At 45.0% G+C, this 24,521-nt stretch overlaps 1 protein-coding gene across 1 annotated transcript in view; it reads right to left on the bottom strand.

Moving 5' to 3' along the window:
* Nucleotides 1-24,521, bottom strand: part of LOC310710875 (alpha-1-antitrypsin-like) — a gene marked incomplete at its 5' end in the record, with an annotated part of 70,368 nt that overhangs the window by 31,978 nt on the left and 13,869 nt on the right. The gene's annotated exons all lie outside the window — the stretch shown is intronic.

Genomic DNA, 24,521 nt, shown 5'->3' with positions numbered 1-24,521 from the left:
TCCTCTCGCTCATCATCCTTGCCAGTGATGCTGCCCAACATCCTCAGCAGGCTTGCCTTGCATTCTCCCTTCCCCAGCACTAATGAAAGGTGTCCTAGTTTGGGGAGTGTCCTGAGCTGCTTCAGCCACTCAGGCAGGGGGTATACAGCCTCACCAGGGCCTAGTGCTCCTAGAACAGCAGCCTTTGAGAGTCAGAAACTTCTGCAAGGGGGGCAAGTGGCCTGACGTTAACCTGTACGTCTCCCCATTCACACTCATTCAGCTAGCTTTCACTGCCCCTTATGGATGGTGAATTATCAACAAACATTTTCCAGATCGTTTGTATACATACCTGGGTTTTCCCCAAAACGTCCTGCTTCTTACTTTGACACTTGCTCCTTTGGGCTGAGATGTTTGCTCTTCCCTCTTGCTTGTAGAGTAAGCTCTCTTCTCCCTAGGTTGCCTTCCATTTATGACCCTGGCTTCCTTCTACCTGCTGCTGCAGCAGCCAATTGGGTAAGGACACCTACCTGGTTTGTATCTGATGCTGCGCCAGCCGATAAGATCATGACTTCATGGTTTGAAAAACACAAATATGTGGTGGTTCAGTAATTCAACTGCATCCAGTTCCAATGAGCTGTAGTTAAACAGTGGGATTTAGGAAAACTTAGCCCCCAGAGTATGGGGAGTTTCGCCAGTGAAGTTCAAAGTGAATTGTCATTGAGTAGGGATTATTGGGAGGATGTCCTTCATTTCATCACTCTGGAGATTGCAAAAACCGTGAACTAAAGTGTGATTTAACTCAGTGTAAAACCAACTGTAAAGTAGATGGATTTCTAAAGCTTTCATGGGGAAACACATGGTGCAAAAACATGGCGTGGAGGTGCTATGATGATATTGGAGGGCTCCACAGCTTTTGTCGCCCTCATATGAGACTCCTGAGGAATGGAAGTTGGAAATGGTTAAGGAAGAAGAGTACAGACCACTCCTGCCATTAACAATATGCTTCAGATATGCTTCAGGTTACATACACCTCAGGTTACAGACTCCACTAACCCAGAAATAGTACCTCGGGTTAAGAAGTTTGCTTCAGGATGAGAACAGAAATCGTGCTCAGGCAGCATGGTGGTAGTCGGAGACCCCATTAGCTAAAGTGGTGCTTCAAGTTAAGAACAGTTTCAGGTTAAGAATGGACCTCCGGAACGAATTAAGTACGTAACCAGAGGTACCACTGTACAGACCACTCCTGCCATTAACAATGGCCACTATTTGTCTAAAAGTGATGACGACTGACCTACATGAAAATATCACAAAGTGAATTGATTTGAGCAGAACATTCTACTATCAGGTTCTCTCAGTGACTGGCACCAATAATGTTTTGTTTTTTATCTTTCCTGTGCTGTTTACTGGAGGATAAAAGCACCACCCTGAGCCAGCATTTGTCAAGATGTGTCTTTAACCAAACTGAAATCAGTAAGCAGGAAGTACATTAAGATATCTATCATTTCCTCCTGAAAACCACGAGAGCCTTATTCACAGATGAACAAGCTCTTCTAAGAAATTCATGAATTATGCCAAATGTTTTTAAATATCAAGCTGACATTTTCCCTGCTAACATTTAGAAGAAGAGTTTGGATTGGATATCCCACTTTATCACTACCTGAAGGAGTCTCAAAGTAGCTAACATTCTCCTTTCCCTTCCTCCCCCACAACAAACACTCTGTGAGCTGAGTGGGGCTGAGAGACTTCTAGAAGTGTGACTAGCCCAAGGTCACCCAGAAGCTGCATGTGGAGGAGCGGGGAAGTGAACCCGGTTCACCAGATTACGAGACTACCGCTCTTAACCACTATACCACACAGGCTCTAGGATTGTGCAGAAGCTGAGGTTTATATGAAGAGCTAAATTGAGAGGAAAGCAGATATAAACAGATGTATACTAGGGTCTCAATCTACATACATATATGATGGGAGTTCTTATATGAAATATATGTTTTAATTTACTACATAGAACAGGACACTTAATGTTGATTGCAGCACATGGTACCATGAGTACACATACCCTGTTTCCCGAAAATAAGACAGTGTCTTATACTAATTTTTGCTCCTAAAGATGCACTAGGTCCTATTTTTTGGGGATGTTTTATTTTTCCATGAAGAAGAATACGGTACAAATTTATTGTCTAATTGTGAGTCAGCCAGACTCCGTCAGGGCAGAGCGAGCAACAGGTGGCAGCTTGTCCGAGTGGCAGTGCGGGCTCTCTGATTTAAAGAGACCTCGCACTGCCTGAATAGTTCTGGCTGCACTGCGGCCAATCAGTGAGCTGTGCAGCGGCGCCCGCTGCTACGATCCAGAGGAGTCAGATGCCTTATGGTAGCTTCAGGGGCCTTATATTCCAGGGAGGCCTTATGTTCAGGGGAGGCCTTATTATCAGGGAGATCTTATTTTCGGGGAGATGCCTTATATTACAGTGAGAGGCAAAACTGGAAGTAGGTCTTATTTTCGGGGGATGTCTTACTTTTAGGGAAAGACGGTAGTACCTGAGGAATGGAAAGGGGAGCTGTTTGAGTACAATGAAATGGGAGAAAACGGACATATTAAATATCCCAATTCCCTCTCTTGCCTTTTCCACAGCTCTGCCAAATTTTTGCACAGTGCTGCTGGAAGTGGGGATGCGGGCTTTGTGTGGCTTTCCCGATTGGGGAATGGCCAGCCAGAGACAGAGGGAGGCACGAAGAGAAGCTGCATGGGAATCCTCCCTTTGACAGGGAGGGAAGGAGGGATCACGATCAGCTACACGGCCCCCTTTGACAGGGAGGGAAGGAGGGAGGGTAGGCACTATCAGGATCCACATCCTCTATGTGGCTCCCTTTGATGGGGAGGAAGAGCAGGGAGTGCAGGCACTATTGGGGTCAGTATCTGTGCAATAAATCTGCCGTCCAGTCACGCTTCCCTGGGCCACACTTTGCTGGAGACGACCTGGGCAGAAAATGCAGTGTCGCAGAGGTCTTGCCATCCGTGTGAGAAAGAGGAATAAATCATGTCTAGAGACAGCTTCTTCTATCTCTATTGCGTTTATTTACAAGCCATAAATCAGTTCATTACAACCATCGGAGGTTTGCTGCATTCTCTCCGCTCCGTGCCGAAGGACTCTCAGACTCAAACTGAAAGTAAGTCTCTCACAGACAAAGAACTGTGACGCACAGCCTCATGTAGAGACTCCTCCCCCAGGTACAGGACATTGCAGGAGGTTAACCCTATAACCACCAGACTCCACACCCCCTCTTGCCCTGCATATGGGGAAAACAAGCAACAATGCTCACCCCAAACACAGACCTTCACAGAACTCACCATGCCTCTGGAAGGTTAGTGATTTCGTGAAACCATCAGCGAGGTTCTTGGCTGAGGGACAGTATTTCAGTGCAACTAATCCCTCACGAACACTCTGACACACATTTTGGAAACGTATGTCTAGATGTTTGGTCCTTGCCTTAAATTGCCCCGTTTCTGCCAACTTCAGGCACGGTTGGTTGTTTTCAAAAACAACGATGGGCAAACACTTCTGTCCACAGATTTTGTGGACCAAACACACATAGAACTCAAGCTCTCTGCAAACCTCAGATAGCACATTAAACTCAGCTTCAGAAGACGAAAGCACTATGAGACTTTGCTTCCGGGATCGCCACCCAACTACTGAGTTCCCAAACTTCACTACTAGGCCTGACACTGACTTGCGATCTTGGAGGTTAGCCCAATCCGCATCCATCCACGAAGTCAGCTTGACGTCACCCTTAGCTGACAACCTAAGGCAAAAGTCTTTGGTATCCTGAAGGTAACGCAGCACCCATTTGATACCATTCCAGGCCTGCACACTTGGACTTGAAGCTTCCCTGCTGAGCAGATTGATAGCAAACGCTATGTCTGGTCTGCTCCACTGGGAAAGATACAGCAGACTACCCAGAGCTGACTGAAAGAGTTCAGCATTTTCAAACACAGCGCGTTCTACTTGCTGACAATCTTTCACGTAGCCAGTCTCCATGGGAGTTCAGACATCCTGAACTTCTGAAGCAGTTGCTCAATCTTACCTTTCTGACTCAGCAAAAAACTTCCACCCTCTGTTCTTGACACATCTACGCCTAGATACAACCTAACAGCTCCAAGTTGCTTGAGCTTGAACCGCTTCCCAAGCTCCCTAGCAAACTTCTCCACATGTTTATCTGTCTGTGCCATATACAAGATATCATCAACAAAGATTTGGACTGCTTCCTGTGTCTGTGGACTGTGTTCCTCAGCAACAGGTTCAGTTTCATCCTCCTCCTCTTCCTCATCATCTGAGTCAAACTGTTCTGAAAGAACGTCTGGGTTCCCATGCACGCGTCGCCAACCATTCTGCTCACAGAACTCAGCACTGCAGCTAATAAGCAGCCTAGACTGATTGCCATTGGGATATGCGAAATGCCACGCCTTTGAACCCGGCTCATAGCCTACAAAGATCATCTTCCTGGACCTTGGTTCGCCCTTTGTGCGATTGGCCTTTGGGATGAGAACCCAAGCCTCACAGCCAAACACACACAAGAAATCCACCTTGGGCTTCTTACCATGCAGCAGAAAATAGGGTGTGTCCCCTACACTTGAATTGAACACTGTTTTGTATGAAGCATGCAGTTCGATAGCTCTCCACCCAGAAGCGCTGTGGGAGACCTGAATCAAAAAGCAAAGCATTTGCTGCTTCCTGAAGAGTTCTATTCTTCCTCTCTGCAATCCCATTCTCTTGGGGACTATGTGGTGCTGTCAAACTGTGACTGATACCCTTCTGTTCTGAAGAAATTCTGCAGCGCAGAACCAGTGAATTCCGCCCCCCGATCAGACTGAAACAAAACCATCTTGGTGGGAAAACGCAGCTCTATCGCTGTGATCCAATCCCTGATCAATGCAGCTGCCTCACTCTTGTGTCTAAGTGTGAACAACCAGGTGTGTTTCGAAAAATCATCGATCAGCACAAGAATATGCTTCGATCCACTTAAAGAAGCCACCTGCATTGGTCCACATGAATCTGCGTGAACCAGCTCAAAGGGTCTGCTGGTCCTCCTGTCTGAGCTGGGATATGTGCATGTGGTTACCTTGGCCTGCTTGCACGCTCTGCAGTCAAGGAACTTATCGCAACCCTTAAATTTGCACCCAACTGTGTTCTCAGGGGCCTTCTTAACGTAAGACCATGACACATGTGAAAATCTTCAATGCCAAAGGTGAACACAACTATCATGTGGTGGTACGTTTGCACACTGCACTTGTGCCTCTTCAGGGGGGTCAGCAACAGTAGCAATAGGCATCTCCACCACGAACAGCCTATCTTTGCCCTCAACGCTGTATAGCTTCTTCCCATCCCTGTAAAAAGAGCACATGTTATTAGCAAACATCACATTGAAACCGTCAGCAACAAGAGCTGATACACTTAAAAGAGAATTGGCAATCTCAGGCACCACAAAAGCACTTCAGGATCTATAAAGGAACAGTAAAGCATTCCAGTCTCAGTGAGCTGTCTTTTGGAAGCATCAGCCAGTGACACGTAGCGTCCATTTTTTAGAGACTTGCAGTTCCGAAGCAGGCCACCAGATGGCACTAGGCAATGTGTAGCTCCAGTATTGACCACAAGAGACAAAGTGGCTCTTTGGCTGTCTTCCAACGTTGCCTTAGTGACTCTTTTCCCCCGACTGGGGCCTTTGCAGTTTCCCAGAGACACCATCGCAGCTGTGAGGTGATAAAAAGACTTGTCCTTGATAGAATCTGGTTTATCTAGAGAAGCTTCAGCAGGATAGAATTCATGTAACTCTAAAAGGTGGTCGGAATGTGGCTTATTGATTGAGCAAATGTTTGAGAGCATAGGAACATTCTTCCTTATTTGGGTAAAGGGAAATGGGAGGTTCCAGCGGGGACAGAGAGTTTAATATTTTAATTAGGCAGTCGCGATAGGTGGTGACCTCTGCGCACAGAGGAAGGACTTGCACTTGGAGACAGGTGATATATATGTTGGGAAACTGCCAGGGAGATAATTCCATCATGGCCCCCAAGCCGGAGTTCGGAGTTTCCATCGGCCTCCCGTAGTCACGCAGATCCAACAGTTAGGGGCACAAAGCCTCAGAAATTCCTAGCCACATTCCAGGGCTTGGTGCACCCTCTTTCAGCAGAAAGCAGTCAAAAGCTTGCATCACAGAAGAGCATAATTTACAAACTTTATTTAGCGTTTAACAGAACAAAAGAAAACGTGACCGTTCTGTGTCAGCATCTCTGGCCAACTGAAAACGAAAGGAATATCAGCAACATAAACATCCTGTTAACAGGACATGCGCAGACTCTGTGACTCACAAAAGCCTGCTCCCTTTTAAGGTGGAACGGAAATATCCTAACATCCTCCCCCTTTCCGTGTAACCTGTAGTACCTGTGGTTCACCCAATTGCAACCTTTGTGTGTAAACCTTAAGTTGCTCTTTGTTAACAACCTTAGACAACAGATCAGCAGGAATTTCATTTCCTGCCATGTAGGACACCTGAATCAGTCCTTTCTGAATACACTCTCTTGCACGATGTAGCTTAATCTGCAAGTACTTGGTTCTCTGCTTGCAACTCTCGGAGTTCAGCAAAGCCAAACACGATCTATTGTCTTGATACACTTGTACAGGACATTTCACAGACACTCTGATGTCCTTAAACAGTTGCATCAACCATTCACAATCCATGAGTGAAAATGACAAAGCATTGAGTTCTGCTTCACAGGAACTTAGGCTCACTGTTGTCTGCTTCTTGCACAACCAGTCAAACAGGCAGTGGTTGTACATGTAGCATACTCCAGAAGTGCTTGTACCATCCGTGGTGTCACTTCCAAAACTTGCATCTGCAAAGATTTCAAGACCTCCAGTCTTCTGACTGGTAAACCTCAGCCTGTAGTGCATAGTCCCTTTTAAATAGCGGGCTATGCGCTTCAGAGCTTTCCAATCCTGAACCGTAGGATTGTTGGCATGTCTGCTAAGCAGATTACAGCTTACAGCTATGTCAGGTCTTGAACATCTGGCAATGAAATTCAGTTTGCCTAGAATGCATCTGTACAGCGTTGTGTCAGAAAACGCTTCAGCAGTACTGTCTACCTGGTAACCTGTCACCATCGGTGTGTCTGCTGGGTTTGCATCAACCAAATTCAACCTGGTTAATACATCAGCAATTTTCTGTGTTTGGTGTACCAGAAAATTACCTGCTTGGTCCCTCTCCACCTGCAGAGAAAGATAGTTGGATACCTCACCAAGATCCTTCATGTCAAAGTGCTCCTTCAGCTGAGCTAGGGTGCTTTGGTAAAAAGCCTGATTCTTCCAAAACATCAGAAGATCATCAACAAAACATAAACAATACAGTTTGTTTTGCCCCTCCTCCTTGACAAACACACATGGATCAGCTTTACCCTGGTGAAAACCTAGAGAAAGCAATGTCTCAGTGAGTTTTGTGTTCCAACACCTGGCACTCTGCTTGAGACCATATAAGGATTTCCGCAGTTTACAGACCATTCCCTTCTGTATCTGCATCCCATCAGGTGGAAGCATGAACAGCTCCTCCCCCAAAATCCCGTACAAAAAAGCTGTATTAATGTCGTGGTGGGAAACATGCAGTTTCTCCTCCGCAGCGACCTTGAGCATCAGCCGAATGCTCTCATATTTGACTGTGGGTGAGTAGGTCTCGTGGTAATCCTGTCCTGGTACCTGTGAAAAACCTCTGGCAACCAATCTGGCTTTGTGTCTGACTACCTTGCCATTCTGGTCTGTCTTGGCCTTGAAGACCCATTTGCTGCCAACCAGTCTCATTCCTGGGACTACCGGTACCAGTTCCCAAGTTTGGTTCCTGTTCAAGGAATCAACTTCAGCCTTCATGGCATTAAGCCAAGGCTCAGCATCTTTAGAGGTTAACTCCTGAACCTCTTTGAAGCTTGAAGGTTCCCACACCTTCTCTGAGCTAGTAAGAACAGCAGTTGCTGTCTTAGCAAACTCATCAGCATACCTCTTTGGAGGTCTGCCTTTGGTCGCCCTTTCAGATCTGCATACTAGACGCAAGTCTTCTGGACTCATCTCCTCCTTCTTAGGAGAAAAGTGACCAATGGTGAACAGTGGTTCTTCCAGTTCATTGTCAGACGCATCAGATGGTCTGACTGAGGCCTTTGCGCTCTGGTAGTCTGCTGTGTCATCACTTTCACTGACATCAGCAGCAGCGCCGCCCACTGAACTGGAATCCGAACTCTGATCATCATCATCATCATCCTCATCAGCAGCAGCTTTCTCATCTTTAGCTGCTTGCTTGACATCACCTTCATCCTCCTCTGGGTAACTCTGGAAAATTCCCACATTTTCCCCCCACTTAGGATTGTACTCAACACTCCTTGTGAACTTTATGGACTTAGAGTCAGTCATCCACACCCTGTATGCACCTTTTTTGTACCCCATGAACAAACCATGTGCCCCACACTTCCCAAGCTTGTTGGTTTGTTGTGTGCGTACCCACATGTCCGAACCAAATATTTTCATGTGTTTGGTGTTGGGTTTCTTGCCAAACATCTTCTCATAGGGGGTACAACCAATGGGTGATGACAATCTGCGATTATAACTGTAAACCAAATTCCCCAGAGCCTCCCCCCAAAACTTATCAGGGAGATTGGCATCATGCAACAAGGTTTTGATTCCTTGCAGCAATGTTTGATTTGCTCTCTCCGCAAGACCATTCATCCATGGCGATCTGGGCGTTGACATGTCATGCTGGATTCCCTTCTCAGTCAGGAAAGCTTCAAACTGCTGAGAAGTAAACTCCCCGCCCCGATCAGTAAAAAAACAAGAAATACGTTTACCGTGCACATTCTCCAACCAAGCACAGAATTCCTTAAACTTCGGAAACGCTTGTGATTTCTGTTCGAGCAAATACACATGAATGTACCTGGAAAAAGAATCAATCAGAATCATGAAGTACCTTGCTCCTCCTATAGAGGGCGCAAGTGGCCCAACCAGGTCCGCATGTACTAGCTGGTAGGGTTTGGAAGCCTGCCTGCTAGACTCCTTGCCTTTTGGAGCAACCTTCACCTTGTTCTCTGCACAAGATACACATTTCATGTGAAATTTACAGGGTTTGATGTTCAAACCTTCAACCACCTCTGGCATTTTGGCCAGTGCCTTCCAAGAGAGGTGACAAAACCTTCGATGCGCATCATGAATGCAACCTGCATGAAGAACTTTGTTAGTTTGTGCAACACAACAAGAATCAGCATTTGACACAACAGCAGTGTCCTCATAAGTTATATGGAACAAACCATCCATAAACTTTGCATGCAAATAGTCCTCTTTGCCTTTACTGATGACACAGACGCTCCTCTTGAAGGAAATCTGAAAACCACGCCCAGTAAGCTGTGGGACGCTCAACAAGTTGCTCGCAGCTCCTGGAACATACAGTACACCGCTGATGGTTGTGTGCAAACTTGCAAGTTTCACAGTCCCTTCTCCAGCAATTTGCAACGTCCTTCCATCAGCCAGGTGGATCTCACCTTCCTGAGGCTTGAAGGAGATAAAGAGATGCCTGTCCTTGGAAACGTGGCGGCTGGCACCTGAGTCCACAATAAATCTGCCTTTGGCTGTTGGAGCAGTCTTTACAGCAAGCAAACCCTTGTTTTCCAGCGGTTTGGGCTTTTGCAGCTTGCCCCCCTGCTGCTCCTGGCCAGCAGACGTGCCTTTAGCCTTTGGTGAAGCTGTGCCAGCAAGCAAAACCTTGCTTTCCACTGGCGTGGGCTTTTGCAGCTTGCCCCCCTGCTTCTGGCCATCTGCAGACGTGCCTTTAGCCTTTGGTGAAGCCGTGCCAGCAAACAATGCTTTGTTTTCCCCTTGCGCGGGCTCTTCACCCTCCCTCTGCTCCTGGCCATCTGCAGGTGTCTGCCTGTGGCTCTGTTTACCTTTGCCTTTCCGGCCTCTGCAAAGGCGATGACCTTGGTTCTCACGAGAACCAGAGCTCTTAGCTGCCGACTCCTTGGCTCCCCCTGGAGGCTGGAATGCTGCCTGGGATGACGTGACGGTCAGCTCCCCCTGCAGCTTGCAACTGGTGCCCTCAGCATCCCTGCATTCATTCGCATTCTGGGAAACAGCTAGGACCTCCGATGCAGTCAAACTCTGGGCTGGGATTATTGGCTTGTGAGCTTTTTTCAAAGCAGTCCACATTGCACGTGCAGTGGTGTTGCCAGCCAGCGTCTTAATTTCCTCAAGAGATACGGATAGGACTATTATGTCAATCGCTCTCGAATCAGCTGATCTCCATTTCTCTGTCAGAGGAACTGGGGGGGCTTCATAAACGACATGCCACACCCCAAACTGACGCAGCAAAGATTCACACCATTTTGCCCAAGTTTCATAATTCTGCCCATCCAACTTAGGGCATTCAGCATTTCCAGAAGCTTGGAAAAATTCCATTCCAGCTTTTGGCATTAGCCGTGAGTCTATTTTAAGTTGAAAGACTCCTTATCTTGGCAGCCATTAATCACGAACTCTTTCTGGCTCGGCTCCCAGGCCAATTAAGCCTTGCCGGAGATCAAAGAAAAGCGTTCCTTCCTTCCTTTCGCTTTTCCCCCAACATACCTCAAACACAGTCTGTTGCAGCTTTACTCTCCTGTAGGTGCCGTGAATCTGGGCCCATAACCTTGTTGTTGGGAAACTGCCAGGGAGATAATTCCATCATGGCCCCCAAGCCGGAGTTCGGAGTTTCCATCGGCCTCCCGTAGTCACGCAGATCCAACAGTTAGGGGCACAAAGCCTCAGAAATTCCTAGCCACATTCCAGGGCTTGGTGCACCCTCTTTCAGCAGAAAGCAGTCAAAAGCTTGCATCACAGAAGAGCATAATTTACAGACTTTATTTAGCGTTTAACAGAACAAAAGAAAACGAGACCGTTCTGTGTCAGCATCTCTGGCCAACTGAAAACGAAAGGAATATCAGCAACATAAACATCCTGTTAACAGGACATGCGCAGACTCTGTGACTCACAAAAGCCTGCTCCCTTTTAAGGTGGAACGGAAATATCCTAACAATATACTCATCTTTACCTGAACTGGGGGTGCCTGCTTTGGACACCCATTTTGCAAGTATGTTTTTGTGATAACTAAATAAATTTTTGCTGCTTCACTAACTTTACTCAGAATTTATTTCAAGGGTCCCAATTGGGACCAGTGTTTTTATATCTCACAAGCTGTGTCCAATTCCAGTGAGTTGTAGTTTGATAAAGAGATTTAGGATAGCTTAGTCCTCTAGAAATGGGGAGATTTGTCAGTGTGTTGCAGTTTTGTTGATATTAAAGGTAGTATGCAGATAGTGAGGGACATGGGTGGCGCTGTGGTCTAAACCACTGAGCCTAGGGCTTGCTGATTAGAAGGTTGGCGGTTCCAATCCCCGCGATGGGGTGAGCTCACATTGCTCGGTTCCAGCTCCTGCCAACCTAGCAGTTTGAAAGCATATTTTGATATGCAAGTAGATACATAGGTACCGCTCCGGCGGGAAGGTAAACGGTATTTCTGTGAACTGCACAGATTTAAGAGGTGTGTGATTCTTTTGGAAAACTACGATGATAGTAATATCAATCAGAAATATGTTACATGAATGAATTTTGGGGAAGGGAGAAATATGGAGCAATATATGCTAATAATCCATATGGAAACATAAAATACAATATGAATACAGTTGTACCTCGGCTCCCAAATGCCTTGGGAGTCGAACGTTTCAGCTCCCGATCAAAAACCGGAAGTGAGTGTTCTAGTTTTTGAATGTTCTTTCGGAAGCCAAACATCTGGCGAGGCTTCTGCAGCTTCTGATTGGCTGCAATAGGTTCCAGCAGCCAATCAGAAGCTGTGCTTTGGAAGTTGAACGTTTCAACTTCTGGAACAAATTCTGTTCGACTTCTGAGGTACGACTGTATGCTTTTCTTGATTTGGACACTGTTCTTCTGTTGATTCAACCTAGAATAGCATTAGCTTTTTTCTTTTCTCTCTCCCCCCCCCCCCCCCGCTTCATCACACTGTTCCTAGTGGCCTAAGAAGACCCCTAGTTCTTTTTCACATATACTACTGGCAAGCCAGGTGTTCCTATCTTATTTTTTTACAGCTGTTTCTTCCTGCCTAAGTACAGAACCTGAAATCTATCTTTATTACAATTTACTTTGTTAGTTTGGGCTGAGTATTCCAATCTGTTAGGGAAATCTTGAATGCCAATTATATCTTCAGTGACATTAGCTCCCCCTACCAGATTGGAACCATCTGAAGATTTGATTAGCATCCCCCTCGATGCCTTCATCCAGGCCATTTATAAAAATGTTGAGCAACAATGAGCCCAGAAAAGAATCCTGTGGCACTCCACTTGTACTTTCCCGCCAAGATGATTTGGAATATTGTGTACGGTTCTGGCTGCCTCACCTCAAAATGGATACTGCAGAGGCAGAACAGGTTCAGAAATGATGAAGAGCAGCTCCTGTATGAAGTAAAGTTGCTGCATGTGGGACTTTTTTGTTTAGAGAAAAGGCGAGTGAGAAACTGAATGGGGAAGCTTCAGGACCGATAGAAGAAAGGACTTCTTCTCTCAGCACACAGTTCAACTATGGAACTTGCTCCCTCAAGAGGCAGTAAAGAACACCAACTTGGATGGCCTTAAAATAGGATTGGAAAAAATCATGGAGGAGAGGGCTGTCAATGGCCACCAACCATGATGGCTATGTTTTGTCTTCACTTTCAGAGGCAGTATACTTCCGAACACAAGTTGTCTGAAACCAAGAGGGAAGAGTACTCTTGTGCTTGCTGATTTGCCAGAGGCTTCCAGTTGACCTCGCTGAGAAAAGGATGCTGTGCTAGATAGCCACTAATTTCTGATTGGAAACCAACAGTTTTCTTGATCACTGAATATATAAATTAAATTGAAAGGGTAGACCTGGTTCCAAGTTAAAGGTTTCATCATTTGGATCAGTTTCAAAGGAACTGAAAACTTGTTTCTGTTCTAAAGCCTCCATATAGATTTTTATTTTATTTTATTTGCTTTTCCAGAGGGACTGCTACTCTCCACATCCTCCCTTTAATCCCACTGAATTGTAACACATTGTCCGTTCCACTGATAAGATTCCCCATTCCCAGGGGGCTCCAGTGTCCTAAATCCCAGGATCAAACTTCAACTCACTGGAATTGGATGCAGTGGCATAGCTGAGTCAAGCCCGTGTAGACATGGGCATCTGGATCCAATCGGATCAGAACAGGTAACTAACCTCCAACTACCACTGCAGCAGCCAATTAGAGCAGGACATGTTTGTAACGAAAAGAATAAGTAAACAAGCCCTGATCTAATAGGTTCCAGCGGCAGCAGAACGTGGAAGGGCTGTAGGCTGAAGCTCAGAGACTGGGGGGGGGGGGTGCAACAATACAGTGCTCCCACCCCACCCCACATCTCCCCGGGCCAATCCAGAAAGCTACTGTGTTCAACAACCTCAGAGTGGTCAAGGAGAGCCAACAAGGTCATGCTCTGCACCCCCTCCCACTGCCATCTCTCTTCCAACTGGGCAGCCAAGGCAGTTTTGGTGCTATGGCCAAGCTGGAAGGCAGATGGGAATGGATGTGATAAATATTCAATAAACACACAAGATGTAACTGGCTGTACTTTTGAATAAATAAGGTATACTATTCATTGTATGAACCTTATGCATGAACTGACTGGAGAATGAACTGATCCACTGGGTCTTCTGCTTTTTCTGTTGAACTTTATGAGACTTCCGTTGAAATCTACAATTTGATACAATGAATGTTGTTGCTGTTGTTTAGTCGTTTAGTTGTGTCTGACTCTTCGTGACCCCATGGACCAGAGCACACCAGGCACTCCTGTCTTCCACTGCCTCCCGCAATTTGGTCAAACTCATGTTGGTAGCTTCGAGAACACTGTCCAACCATCTTGTCCTCTGTCATCCCCTTCTCCTTGTGCCCTCCATCTTTCCCAACATCAGGGTCAATGAACAGTATACCTTATTTATTCAAATGTACAGCCAGTTACGTCTTGTGTGTTTATTGAGTATGTTTCATGTAACCATATGTTTGTTGTTTTTGTTTTGGGAATGGATGTGAAGCATGTCTGAAGCACCCACTATTGATTGAAATTATTTGAATACTAGGTTCTGCTCTCTCAAGGTTAAATTAAGCATAATTCATAGCTGCCGGCAGAAGGAGAAAAGGCCAGATGCCTCAATGGGCTGCCAAGGAGGCAAACATTGCTCATTGCTGAAGGTACCTAACTAAATTAGGAGAAGGGGGAAATAGATACATCAAGGATATAGGGTCGTGTGGAACTCTACTAAGTTGATATACTGGTATAATAGGCTGGCACAAGAATAGTGGAACTAATGGACAGTGAAACTAGCAGAACAAACAGAACAAGCGTTAGAGGCACAGTATGCACGCTTGCAATCTAAATGGGCACAGAACACATATAGGAAGATGAGATAAGCATGGAGGGTAGAGCATCTGATATGTATTCATCAGAACACGGAAGTGTTATAGCTTCAGTGCTCTCAGCAAGATCAGGAGGCATAACTGGGATGAGTTTATGGTGGGAAGGTTAATTGAATTCTAGGCGGATGTAGCTGTTGATGTGACCCTCAGCTTCTGCACAATGGAAAATGCCAGTTTGACATTTTAAAACATTTGGCATAATTCATGCATTAGTTTATTTAGTTTAGTTTTTTTTTTTTTTTTTTTTTGAAGAACTTGTTCATCTGTGATCAATTCTCTCCTGGGTTTCAGGAGGAAATGATGGAAATCTCTATGTGCTCACTGACCTCAGTTTGGTTAAAGCCACGTCTTGACAAATGCTGGTTCAGTGTGGAGCAGGGCCGCTGCTGAAGCTGCCTAAGCTCTTAATTATCTACCTGTTATGAAATAATAAATGATTTTGATCATGCTAGAAAAACCAAATACATATATACCTGGGCATTACCGAAATGTATACCTACTGTTTTACTAAAGGACTTTCAACTTTGTGCACTCATTTATGAAAGACGCGCTGCGCCAGCGGCGGCGCTTGTCATTCACAACGGCGGCACTTGTCAGACTCAACGAGTATAAGTGCATTATAAAATAAATGAGGAAATAAAAAAAGTTTGTTTCTTTCTCCTCCCTTCTTTCATAATCAAGAGATAAGGCGTAAGAGTGGTGTCTGACATAAGCATAATAAAAGTTAATTTGGGGGCTAAACTAAATTTTGGGATGCTGGGCAGATCTTTGCACCCTGGTGGCACATATGCTGAAGACATCCCTGGTGTGGAGGATCCGACTGTGGCACTTTCATCCCCCAGTAAAAAGCACAGCAAAGATGAAAACAAAACATTATTGCTGCCAGCTGCTGAAATAACCTGATTGTAGAATACAGTGGTGCCCCGCAAGACGAATGCCTCGCAAGACAGAAAACTTGCTAGACGAAAGAGTTTTCCGTTTTAGAGGTGCTTCGCAAAACAAATTTCCTATGGGCTTGCTTCGCAAGACGACAATGTCTTGCGAGTTCCTGCTGGTTCCCCCCCCTTTTTTTCTAAGCCGCTAAGCCGCTTATCAGCTGATCCGATCAGCAGATAAGCCGCTAAAAGCCGCTAAAAGCCGCCAATAGCGCTAATCTGCTAATCCTTCAATGGTCTTGCTTCGCAAGACGAAAAAACCGCTAGACGAAGAGAATCACAGAATGGATTCTTTTCGTCTTGCGAGGCACCACTGTATTCAGCCCAAGTCAATTTTACTTTGGGGGGTTTTTTTAAGTAGGGCTAGTTGTTGTCACTTTTAACCAGAGGGTGACCATTGTTAATGGGAGGGATGGTCGGACAGACATGTATATTTGGACACCCATGTGATCCTGCAGAAACACTCCCCACAAAGGTTCTGTAGCTGGAGCAAAACAGCAATGGAGAGATGAGCAATGCTAAGATCTGATCTTAAATAGATTTGTAGGAAGAAATAATAATAAAAAAAGTAGTATGAGCAGGTAGTCAGTCAATCAAAGATGATTAATCAGGAAGGTTTAACTAGGGACAATGGACTTTCAGAGCAGGTTCATCTTTTGAGAACAATGACTACAGTGACACAATGTTGACTAACTCAGCCTCAAAGAGCCACTTTCCCATCTAATTCAATATTTGCAATTCTGTGGGATTCCCAGTTGGTTGAAGAAGGCTGTCCCCTGCATCGACAGAGTTTTTAGGATGTCAAAACCTGCTTATTTTTATTTATGCTCATGTTTTGAATTCTACCGTTAAGTTCCTTTGAGCCCTCTGTGTAACAAGTATAGTCGAGATGATGGTTATCAATAGTCCAGGTTGATCAGGCAATTTGAGATATGATACAAACTCTGTTCTGAAGTTAAGAGGTTCATTGGTTTCTGAATATAAACTATAGTGTAAGAGTAAGCATTGGTCCATGTTAAAGATTTCAGCAAATAATTCTCTTTAAGACCAGTTGTAAAGTACCATATTTTTCGCCCTATAGGACTCACTTTCCCCCCTCCAAAAATGAATGGGAAATCTGTGTGCGTCCTATGAGGCGAATGCAGGCTTTCGCTGAAGCCTGGAGAGCGAGAGGAGTCGGTGCGCACTGACCCCTCTCGCTCTCCAGGCTTCTGGAAGCTCTCCGCAAGCCTTGGGAGCAGCTCTCCCATGGCTAGCGGAGAGCTTGCCTGCACCCAGAAGCTTGGGGCGCGCTGAGCTCAGCACGCCCCAGGCTTCTGGCTTCGCACAGCTCTCCCACAGCTTGCGGATAGCTCGGGCTTCCCCCGCCCCAGCCCCGCACCCGGGGGGGGGGGATAAATGCTGGTGCGTCCTATAGGGCGAAAAATACAGTATTTGAGTTCTGAGGCATCCAAAGAGAATGTTAATTTGCCTGGGTTTTCCCAGCCACTCTGGGCAGCTTACAGCATATGTAAAACATAGTAAAATATCAAACATCACCCACTCAACGGACAAAACTGCCCGTACTCAGGGGGCTGAACTATCCTAAATCCCACTAGTAAGCTACAACCTACTGGACTTGAATTTGGGAGGCACCCACGTGGACATCTGGATCCAATCAGATCAAAACATGTAGCTAACCTCCAGCTACCACTGCAGCAGCCCATTAGAGAAGGACGTGTTTGTAACAAAAAGAATAAGTAAACATGTCCTGATCTAATTGGTTCCAGCGGCAGCACATGGAAGCTAGTACGGGCTGTAGGCTGAAGCTCAGAGACTGGGTAGGGTGCAACAATACAGTGCTCCCACCCCATCCACCATCTCCCTGGGCCAATCCAGAAAGCTACTGTGTTCTACAACCTCAGGGAGAGCCAACAAGGTCACGCTCCGCACACACACACCCCCCCCCACTGCCATCTCTCTTCCAACTGGGCAGCCAAGGCAGTTTTGTACTTTTCGCGTTTTTCAAACCAGCTAGGTGTCCTTACCTAATTACCCTTACCTTCCTGCTGCAGCAGGAAGTAGAAGTTTGCCAGGGCTATAAACTGAATGCAACCCAGCAAGAGAGCCTACTCTATGGGCAAGAGTGAAGACCACACATCTCAGGCCCCACAGACCAAATGCCAAGGTACCAGGGAACATTTTATAATAAACCCACTTTAATAATAATAATAATAATAATAATAATAATATATTATTTGTACCCCGCCCATCTGGCTGGGTTTCCCCAGCCACTCTGGGCGGCTTCCATAGAAACCAAAAAACACTAAAATATCATAAAACTTCCCTTTAGGTATAAAAAAACTTCCCTTTAGGTATAAAATAGGATCCATGGAACGTTTGTTCACAATTCATGATCCACAAGGGACAAGGATGGAAATGTTTATGATTGGCCATTTTTTTGGGGGGGGGGTGTAGAAATATAGAACGAAATTGCAGGCAAAAGCAGTAGGAGGTAAACTAGATAGCTCATGAAGGTGTGTGGGCTTAATCTCAAGCCCTGTGCTTCCTTGCTGAAGTGGCTGTTTTTAAGAGGCTGTCTGCCATTCTTAAATGCCAGTAACGTTAGGAAAAGACTCCACTGAGGCTGTATACCATCTCCACAGGACACTCCTTTAACTAGCACACCTTGCACTGGTGCTGGGGAAGGGAGGAGATCACGCAAACCTGCTGGAGATGGTGGGTTGCATCCCTGTATGCAGAGTGAATTATTTCTGTTATATAGCTCTGTAGAACTGGGCCACACTCACAAATAAGGGTGTCTCATTCCCAATGAATTTTGCGTTTGATCAAAATGAATTCCTTTCAGTGGGTTTATAAAGGAGAGTGCTAACATATTCTGTGTTGTGTTATGTTCGGTTTGTTTGTTTTTTTGTTTGTTTGTTTTAAGCAAATCCCAAATCACAATGAAACTCGCCACCCATTTCTCCTTGTTACTGGTTGTCCTTCAAGTCCACAATGGTCATGGAGATAAAGATCCACTTCAAGAAAAGCTAGCTTCCATTATTGCTGACTTTGCATTTAAATTCTCCAAACATGTAACTTCACGTCAAGGTGCCAAAAATATTTTATTCTCTCCTGTGAGTATCTCCATGGCTTTCTCAGCACTTGGCCTGGGTGCTAAGTCTAAAACCCAAAATCAGATCTACAGCGGACTTGGATTGACGACAATTGACACAAGCAAGATACATACAGGATTTCAACAGCTCCTCAAGCTGCTGACCACTTCAAAAAAAGCAGGCAAGGTGAACATAGGGAATACCTTCTACTTAACTAAGGGCCTCAAAATAGCCACGAAGTACGATAATGATCTCCAAAGTTTCTACAATTCTGAGATCTTTGCTGTTGACTTTAAAGACAATGTAGTGACTGAAAAGCAGATAAATGATTATGTGAAGAAGAAAACTCGTGGGAAAATAACCGAAATGGTTAGAAACGTAGCTCAAGACACTAGCATGTTTCTTGCGAACTATGTCTACTTCAAAGGTATGTTGAAAAAATATAAGTAACAAATATTTAATGCTTTGAATTGCTTAATCACCTGAAGATAGCAGGAATGACAAACAAAGGAACATTTACTCTCTAAAGTACATAATCTGGCAGGCAATGGTGGAAAAGTTATCACTTTCAAATGGGTGGCTTTAAAGTTGCATGTCTTGAACTGATTTTTGTAATAGTATATTACAGACCAATTTTTGAGAGTTTGTAAAGTATAAAAGAGTTGAAAGTTCCAAAATACATAAGTTCAATGAAATATTACAATATTAAAGAAGGGCAAGGGTTGAGGGAGGGGTGACAAAGCTCTGCCCCTACAGATGTTCTGGGTCAGGACTACATCTTCCACCATCCCTGACCATTGCCATGCCAGCTAGGGCATAACATCTGTAGCGCACCAAATTTCCTGTCTCTGGATGCTTCTAGCAAAGGAAACAGTGCCCCTCTACTTAGTCCACATTTTGGCACGTGGGACCCTGCATTTTCCCTTCTGTCTTTTCCTTTCTGTCTTCTAAAACTTCAAAGTTTTTTACTGCGCCTCCCCGCTGTCCCCCAGGCTTGTGGGGCTGGCGGCAGGGAGAAGCGGGCTTCTCCCTGCCACCAGCCTCCAAACCAGGTCGGGGGACATTGGGATGGCGTGCTGCGCCTCCCCGCTGTCCCTCAAGCTTGTGGGACTGGTGGCGGGGAGAAGCTTGTGGGGCTGGTGGCGGGGAGAAGCACAGCGAGACTCCTTACAGGGTCTTCGCTGTGAGATCACATTCACCCAGTGCTATACCAGCTGCACTGGCTCGCGATGGAGTACAGGTTTAAGGTGCTGGTTTTAACCTTTAAAGCCCTATACGGCCTAGGACCCTCGTACCTACGGGACCGCCTCTCCTGGTATGTCCCACAGAGAAACTTACGGTCTTCAAATAAAAACATCTTGAAGGTCCCAGGCCACAGAGAGGTTAGGCTGGCCTCAACTAGAGCCAGGGCTTTTTCAGCTGTGGCTCCGATCTGGTGGAACACTCTGTCACAAGAGACTAGGGCCCTGCGGGACTTGACATCTTTCCGCAGGGCCTGCAAGACAGAGCTGTTCCACCAGGCCTTTGGCCAGGGCACAGCCTGACTCCCTCCCTCGGCAATCTTCGCAGAGCTCTGGCCCAATGGTTGCCAGTGGCTTGATTTGAATTAATTTTATAATGAATGATTTTAGAGTGTTGTGTTGTGTTGTACTGTTGTACTGTTTTATTGTTGTTAGCCGCCCTGAGCCCAGCTTCGGCTGGGGAGGGCGGGATATAAATAAAATTTATTATTATTATTTATTATTAAATGGAAATCTAGCCAGTACCCTGCTGCTGCATTTTGGACCAATCTGGAGGTTAGCAGAGCATGGATAGGTGCCGAGCATCGTGGTCTGTTCCTTCATTTCATCATTATTTTTTTATATTGTTTTAAGGTGTCGTTTCTAGCCACAAAGCTGTTTTCATTGCTTCTAAATTCATTTTACATTGCCATGTTGTGTATGCTTTAATTCATTTATGAAATTAGCAGCTGCAGTATATTTGCTGCTTGGTCCACAGTAGTTTAGTGCTGAATTTCCATAGCCAAGGCAAAGTTCTCTAACGCAACGCAGTTTTGTCTGTGTGCATTCAGTTGCCATCAGTAAAACTCCTAGGCTGGATCAAAAAAAGTGACGAAGTTTAAAGCATTGGAAATTTAAGAGGGGAAAACAGGTAGAGAAAAACAGGACTCCACATCGCCATCTGCTGGCACAATGTTATATCGCACATATTTTACATATGTGTGCATATTTGCCAATATGCACACGTATGTAAATGCATGCATTAGTGTAAGAGCAGAAACAACTGCGCCCTTTTAAAAATCAGTGGCTCTCTCTTCACTTGAGGTTCTGTTGGAGGCTGCAATGGTTTCCAACAATATATATATATTTATGTATTTCCGTCCTGTGCAGGCTTCTCACAAGGCTGTTTTGGATGTTAATGAAAGAGGGACGGAGGCAGCTGCAGTCAGCTTTGGAAGTGACAAGATTGGACCCAGTGCCCCAAGTCCTGTTCTACTCAAATTTGACAGGCCGTTCTTTCTCTTCATGTGGGCACCAGAGGACTGGGTAATGCTTTTCATGGGGAAAATAGTGAACCCACTTCAAGCATGACACACCAAGGGAACATCCATTTGCTATTTCAGATCTGTAACGTCATTTATGCCTTCAAAAGGAACATAGAAAGTAAATCGCTGAATCTTAGAGAAATGCCAACGTGTTAAAAAGGAAGGCTCCCTAAGGCTTTATCGACAAAGAGGGGAGCCTCAGCTGCTATTGCGAATGTGTGGTGCATTTCAAACCATTAAACAAGGCACCTATACAAAATGCTCTCCCTTCCTGCTGATAATGCAGCTGTCATGTTGTTGGAACTTGTGAATTACATTCCGGCACCATTTCAGCTGTTTAGGCAACAGTTCCACTTAATTCCCGGCTGCAAAATAAATATATAACCAGATAATGCCAGATTAAATTTAATTTCACGTGCATTGACTTGAGACAATACAATAAAAGAATATATGATAAATCTTAGGGCGTGATTAGCTTGTTATTAAATCTTGCTGTCTTTTTTTGTTGTCATAAAAGTTCATTAAATGAGACATCAACATCTTTAGAATGCTGAGCATTGCTACCAGTTGATGTGGCTAGATAAAATATCTGTGATTATGAAGAATCTACTTCTTAAGGTGTGGGGGTGAAGTTACCAGTATGGAGCCATGTGTGCTTTACTTCTCATGACATGTAACCTTTCCTGGCATATGTGAAGATGTTTTATGACTTTGTTTGCTGTGCTCGAACTGCAATATAAGCTTTTATTCTGAAGTTCCTCAGGGCAGACCTTCTCAACTGGCACATTGAGTTGAGTGAACTCTGTCCTATTACAATAGCTACAAGGAACGCTGGGTTCATAAATCTGGATGCTGGACTTGAAAACAGTTTCCTTGGTTCTGTGGTTTATTCAAAAGTTCCTCACCTGGGTAATGAACAAAGTGGTGTAGAGGTGAATTCTTACCACAGTTGGTGGCCTGTATGGGGACCCAGGTCACTCAAGGCCATCTGAATGGGACCTGGATAAGGATTTCATCCGTGCACAACACAAAATTTGAGTGTTTGTGGATGAAAATCCACAGATGATTCAGTGGTCTTGGTGATAAAGAGGTTTTCCCAGGACAAGCCCAGCTAGAAGCCAGCAGGATGTCCAGAAATCCACCGGGGGTGAGTAGGAAGGGAGGAATGTAAGTGGCATGCCGTGTGAGTGAGTCTGTTCTCTGACCAAGCTTCAAAACTGGGACCTTGCAGATTGGATCTGAAGGCTCCCGTTTTCACTCTGTCTCTCTGCTTCTCTGGTTTATGGCTAGCTGCACTCTCCTCCACTGCTAGAAGAAATCAGTGGGTTGCCTCCTTTAGGGGTAATTGGGCTGAAGGGGGCCATTTCCTTTCTGACAGCAAGGACTGGGTCTCTCAGAGATCAAGGACCTGAATCACCACTCTTTCAGGGTGATTTGGAACAGCATGCTGCTGCACAGTAAGGAAAGTGAATGTCCTTTGAATTTCTCTCTCCATCTTTAATCAGAGCTTGGATTTTGTGTGACCGGAATGTCACAGGATAAATGCCAGGAGTTGCATTTTAGTGTATTTTTGGTCTTTGTTGGAAGCCTCCCAGAGTGGCTGGGGAAACCCAGCCAGATAGGCGGGGTATAAATAATAAATTATTATGTTATTATTGTTTGTACTGTGCTCAGAAAACCCTAGCCCTTGTAGGTGTCCCTAGTGGATTCTAGGACAAAAGGGCAGGTGGGCAGACTCAGGGAAACACACAAACTCCAGGAGGAATGGGGGGGCACAGGGAAAGGTGATCCCCACCCAGAAGCGTAGGAAGGTCAGGTGGTACATGGTGTGGAAAATTTCTTGTTACCCCCCCATTGATTTTTACTAATAATAATAATAATAATAATAATAATAATAATAATAATAATTTATTATTTGTTCCCCAGCCACTCTGGGCAGCTCCCAATCAGTGTTAAAAACAGTACAGCGTTACATATTAAAAACTTCCCTGAACAGGGCTGCCTTAAGATGTCTTCTAAATGTCAGGTAATTATTTATCTCTTTGACATCTGATGGGAGGGCGTTCCACAGGGCGGGCGCCACTACCGAGAAGGCCCTCTGCCTGGTTCCCTGTAACTTGGCTTCTTGCAGTGAGGGAACCGCCAGAAGGCCATCGGCGCTAGACTTCAGTGTCTGGGCAGAACGATGGGGGTGGATATGCTCCTTCAGGTACACTGGACTGAGGCCATTTAGGGTTTTAAAGGTCAGCACCAACACTTTGAATTGTGCTCAGAAACGTACTGGGAGGTAATGTAGGTCTTTCAAGACTAGTGTTATGTGGTCTCAGCAGCCACTCTCAATCACCAGTCTAGCTGCCGCATTCTGGATTAGTTGTAGTTTCCAAGTCACCTTCAAGCCGCATGTAGAGTGCAGTAGTCCAAGTGGGAGATAACTAGATCATGCACCGCTCTGGCAAGACAGTCCATGGGCAGGTAGGGTCTCAGCCTGCATACCAGATGGAGCTGGTAAACAGCTGCCCTGGACACAGAATTAACCAGTGCCTCCATGGACAGCTGTTTAAAGAAGATTGGAAAATGTTTATTGAATATATGGGAGGGAATTGTGTACACTTGAATATATGGGGGGGGGCATTGTGTACACTTGAAAACGTTGCCAGCATTAAGATAAATTCAACAGTGTAAATAAGTTGTGATGGATGTAATAATGGAATACTGAATGGTTTAATTCATGTAAAATATGCAGGGATTTATGTTGTGCAAAACAAACCACGGAAAGAGAAGAAGGGAAGTCATTGATATTTTAAGGTTGTTTAAATGAATATTATTAATTGTAAAAAAGAAAATTTCATAAAAATTATATTAAAAATGAAATAGAGACATGTTTTAAAATTATCTTTATTGTACACGCAGTTTGCTGTCGATAACATAGTTGTCCTTAAAAACAACTACTGGTTATGACGCTTTCTTCTATCAAAGAAAGGGGGAAAGTCCTCTTTCATCACTAAGATGGCTGGTAATTGGAAGCTTCTGAATGGTCCACCTAATGTTCATTTTCGAGCAGGGTTCACTACTTTCCCAAAGAAAAGCATGGGTCCATCATTTGGTGCCAATATGGTGAGAAAGAATGGCTTGTCAAATACTAGTCTAATTGGAAAGGAGAGGCGCGCAGATTTGGGACCAATCTGTACAGCGGTCACTGCTGCTGCCTCACTACCTTCTTCATGTATATCCAGGACAGCCTCGTGAGTAGCCTGCACAGGAAGGAAGGAAGATATATTTTTGGAACCATCACAGCCTGCAACATGGTTCCAGTTACAGATAGGTAGCCGTGTTGGTCTGCCATAGTCAAAATAAAAAAAAATCCTTCCAGTAGCACCTTAAAGACCAACTAAGTTAGTTGGCCTGCAACATATCACAGATGAAAAGTGAAACACATTT

Source organism: Podarcis liolepis (genome assembly GCF_965112155.1).
Source record: "Podarcis liolepis genome assembly, chromosome: 1".
Taxonomy (NCBI): Eukaryota; Metazoa; Chordata; class Lepidosauria; order Squamata; family Lacertidae; genus Podarcis; species Podarcis liolepis.
Note: the sequence above shows the minus strand (reverse complement) of the source record. Positions and strands in the feature narration are given on the sequence as shown.